Raw genomic sequence first — 5,377 nt, 5'->3', positions numbered from 1 at the left:
TTTTTGATTCTTGATTTTTGAATCAAACCATCCTCATAGTGTATCCAAGTTACAGTAATTTAATGGTTTTTGTACTCGTTTCGCCCAAAATTACTTGTCACAAAACGTAAATTGTGAAGTAAGTGACGGAATAAATTATTAACGTTCAGCTCCAACTGCAACATTTTTGTTTTAAGTTATTAATAAAAATATTCAATATTCTAATAACTCATATTATTGACAAACTACAAGTAAAAAAATTTAAAATATGTACACCTGTTCTGGAGCAAACAAATACATACTAAATTAAAGTATCAGAATTGAATTCGAGTCTAGCGATTTTTTAAAAAAGCTTTTGGAAAAAAAAAACAATATTCTTCATAAAATTGTAATAAACAATATTAAATATGATAAACTATACAAAAATGGATAACGCTGGTTATTTGCTGCAGCATTTTCTGAAAAGAAGCTAGGAACTGCGGTTATTTCAAAAGGTGCTTGTGGAGATTCTTTGCATTGTGGATACGATGCACACCCTTCACAGTAGTCTGGTTGATAAAGATAACAGTCTTGACCTGCAGGACAAGGAAAATTTGAACACGCACTGGAATGTACCCGGCAATCGGCATAAACTATAACATCAAAAACCATAATTAAAAATACTCCTTCGCAAATATAATAAACTATCGTAATTCAGGTACTCGTAACTATTATTAAAATTCGACCTATTTTCGGTTAAATATTTTCCCATGTAATTCAGCGGATAAAATTCTAAGGTATAATAATTAACTTACTATCTATGCACTGACCCAATATACAGCACCCGCCACAGCACGCCTTATCGTCATTGCACTGAAAAATGTTTATATTTTCATATTTTCACATTAAAAGATATGATACATAGTTACAAAATAATCTCCAGGTATTGATCAACCATATATCAAGATAAAATTAGAAGCAAATCCAAAGAAATTTCAAAATTTTGAAAACCACGAAAGCGATTATTTTCTTAACTTTTTTATTTTTGTATCAGCATCAACAATTTAAGTTTTCATATTTTGCGTTATCTATCCATTGCGTAAACGAAAGTTTATTGTTATTTATTCATGATGATATGCTATTATACCTTTTTTATAGTAAATAAAATATATTTTATTTTATTATAAATCGAACTCACCATCTTCCCATATTCTTGACAGTTTTGCGAAACCACTACGCCGAGGTTTAAAAAAATGAAAAATGTGTATTTCATTTTAAAATTCCCTTTCTAGACACTAGACAGCTTTTTCATAGCACCGGGACACATAACTTAATATCGGTACTATCATTTCTAAATACTCTGTTATTCAAGGCATATTATCGATAATCAAATTACAGCACTTTACTAAAATTTATATTTCTCGCCCACATTCGACATTAACCTTCACAATAAGGTATTTAGCAGTTGATAAATTTTTATTCAACGCATAGTTGCAGTGGGTAACCCGCATATAGCCTACATTTTACTAGATAATTACAATAACCTTGAACAATTGGTGATGTACCTTGCCAATGACAAGATCTTAATAGATTTTTTTTCACTAATCGATAAAAATGCGAAGTCGACGGCTAAATAAGCTCATTTTTATTGTTTGATAAAAACAACCTCTAATATCAATGTTATATCTTTTAGTACAGTAATATTTCGAAATTTATTAGGTTTACAAAAAATGTTGTATAAAAGCTTCTCAAACATCTTTGACTGTCTACGAGGATATATTGAAAAATTCTTAGCCTACTATAGAACCAAACAAAATTTCAATGTCAAAATATTTTATTACGCAACATTTACATTTATTACAGCGAACCTGCAAACGTCTCTAGACCTTTCAAAAAAAATGTTTCTTCTTGCTCTGCAAACCAGACCTCCATAGCTTTTATTACCTCCTCGCTGGAAGAAAATTTACGACTTTTTCAACTTTTTTTTCAGTTGAGGAAAGAAGCGCAATCTATCAACATATTTATTTTGATCGTACCCACTATATATATTTTTAGTTTTACCCATTCGATTGAATTATAAATACAACTATTGAGACCGCATAATTCTTCTTGCAAAAATGAATATCAGGAATAAAAAACTTATTAATCTTATTTAATTATGTGTTCAAATTATTTTCCTTTTTCCATTTGGCAGTATCTCAGTTTATTATAAGAAGCTGATTGGAATTATCTAATCCTGGTTTGTTATATGATGGGCAGTTATTAGTTATTTTTCGGTTCATCCCGATTATAATGTTAAGTCTTGTACCAGTCGTTTTAAGATATCTCCAGAAAAAATCATCTAATAGTCTAAGATCCTACCGCTTGATCTTGCAGGTATCTATTTTTTTTTTGATGAAAGTAATTTTAAAGGAATCTTGAGGAAGTACCAACAAAATTAATAAACGAACTGTAATTCATTACTTAGATACATTCATGATTGGCATACCATTAGAATTCGGTTTAAGCCTAATATTTCTGAAATACCTGGATATACCTTGAAATCAACTTATAAACGAGCATGTATAGTTAATGCAGCATATAATGATACGTTTAAACAAATACTACTAATTCCCCAAATTATGTAATAACACAAGTATGTAGAAAAATGTGCGTTGAGGACAACGGAAAATTCTGCTGTTCGTGTTTGCCTTTCTCTAACGATGCTCAATGAGGCATTACTTTTTCAATTTGAAAAGCAGGCTCAAGATGGTGACCCCCAATACTTTTAACTAGTTGGAGTAGTGCCTACCGTATGGAGATGCCTGTGGATAATGATCTTGAACTTCTGTAGGTTGTAGTGATTCGGAAAAGCGTACCTTGGTAGCTGATTCCACAGGCTAACGCTTCTCAAAGGAAAAGAGTCTCGATGAATTCTCGGTGTTTATGAACCCGTCTGCCTAACGACTAGGTCTTGTAAATACTGCTGTAGATGGGATTATGTTAGACAACTCTAAAGAACATCTTTCGTGGTAGTATCGGTAAAACAGAATCTAGTCAGCGACCTTTCTTCTAAGCTCTAAGCTATTCAGTTTTCTGGTCAACTCTGGGAAGCTTATAAGTCCAATCGCTTTTTTATGACCTATTTCCAATGAATCTGTCTTTTTTATTTCGAACAGAAATACAAAACTTTGATTATGCTACATCCTGCTGAAACCAATTGTCGTTATAATTGGTACCAACTGTATTCGCAGGATCTATTTGGTACCTTCTACAAAAAATGGTTCAATAGCAGTGATACCGATAATACCTGCCCAAACATTAACTTTCAAAGGTAATTCTCTTCATGTTCCTGCATTCATCTAGGATTAATATCTACCTTTTACATTATGGTTTCACAAAGTTCCATTCTTCGATCGTTTAAAAACTATTTCAAAAAGTTATATTCCGTGTGATCAATCAATCTTTCTTCTTATTCAAAAATGTTCTATGTGAATTCTATGTGACTACGTACAGTCATAGGGTGATATGAAATATTGGAATTACAAATATTCTCTGCCTACCGTTAATATTCATAATTTAGTGGTAAAAATACCACTAAAAATTGAAAAAAACTATATTAATCAACTCTACTACTCTATTTTCAATGCAGATGGACGATTTATAAAAATCGCTGTTGACCTTCTTTATCTTAATTTAGTTCTACAAACTGATTTCAATGAAAATATTCGTTGTACCGTGAATGTATGCACAATATCTCAAACATTGATTGCCATGAAATGAAGAGTCGAACCAGGTAAATCTTGAAGAAAATTAATGACGTGAACGTCCAATTACTTTTTTATTGAAAAACAGGTTTAAATGATGCTCGATTATTGCAATAATCCAGCCAAATTAGTTTAGTGCAATTTATTATTAAATAAATAGATGGTTGCTAACTTAAGTTATCGTATTCTACTGAATACACTGTTTACACCTCTACTACACCAACACTCACAATTACACTGTCTGACGCGCGTTTCGATAACCAAGTTATCGTCTGCAGAGACTGAAGGTAAACTAAAACCTAAGCCGGTAGTTATGGTATTCTGTTTCATTGTAATTCACTCTCATTGTTTTGTTCTCCAGTATTTATTATTCAGCCTCTCATCATTAATCAAATTTTTGCCAGTGCTTAATTATACCTTTTCGAAAGTTTCCCATCATCTAGTTTGAATGAGACATCGAAAGCTGCCACTTCATCCTTTACTAGTGCTGATATTTCTTCGATGGAGTATAAACAGTATTCTGTTATAAGCGTTTCAATCATATAATTCAGCTTTGAAAGCAATGAGTCCATACAAAATCACTTGTTCCATTAGCTATTATGATATGATTATTTTTTTAAGAAAACTTTTGAGTGAGATCGATCTGTATATTGTGATATGAGGCATGTTCCTTCACTAAAATCTATATTTAATGCATTAGGTTCGAATTGTGATGCACCTCCAGCATGGAGGTGCATCACATAGCCATTTCATTCCTCATAACAGCAGCTATAGCATTTTTTATTCAGGGCTCAATTCCTTTCGACTAGTCTTCTTTTTCCACGTCCCAACCGTATTTTATAAGTAGCCATATTCTGATAGAAATACTATATCAGGGAAACAATGAGGGTATACCCTAAAGTGTCTCATTGATATAACCCCATTTTCCGCCACTCATATTTTTTTGGCATTTAATGTTTAATGGTTAGAGACTTAGAGATTCAAAATATGGAAATAAACGGATAAAAATATCACTTTACTATGATATATAGTGTAGTTTCACGGATTGTTGTAGCTTACCTGTAATCAACGCTAGTCTGACACTGAACAAAACTACTTCATGATAAATTGTAATCAGTCGGTAGAAAAACATATGTACCTACAAGACAAACTTTACCCTGCCGATTAAGCTAGTCTACAGAATTTACAAGGTCAGGACCTCATCTAACTAATCTTACCTTGGTGTCCGGTCTTACCCCACTCACCCCCCATCTACTTATTCTTTCCTGTGTTCATGTAAATCGTAGATATGTATGAAATTTATTTAAAATTAGTAGGAAATGCGTAAGACGTATGTAGTGTTTGTAAATCTGTTAAATAATATCTAATTATTTATTTCTTTGATTAATAACAAACACTAAGAAACTTAACATTTAATACTGAAGATACAAAATATAGGTACTCTTGCTTTGTGGTTTTGATGGTAGTAAAAAGATCTCCATATGCGAGATTATCTACTACTTATATTCTCAAAAAAAAATTTTGGAAATAAGAAAACTAAATCATAAGTAAAAGTTTTCAACTGCACCTGATAATTACTCTTCAAACACGTTAAGTAAATCACGAGTGGAAAAGCATAAATTCAAAAATTAAAAGTGATCGAGGTGTTAAACAAAAACAAACAAAGAGATCTT

This window comes from Diorhabda sublineata, chromosome X (genome assembly GCF_026230105.1).
Source record: "Diorhabda sublineata isolate icDioSubl1.1 chromosome X, icDioSubl1.1, whole genome shotgun sequence".
NCBI classification, from domain to species: Eukaryota; Metazoa; Arthropoda; class Insecta; order Coleoptera; family Chrysomelidae; genus Diorhabda; species Diorhabda sublineata.
The sequence above is the reverse complement of the archived record's forward strand: the minus strand, read 5'-3'. Positions refer to the sequence as shown.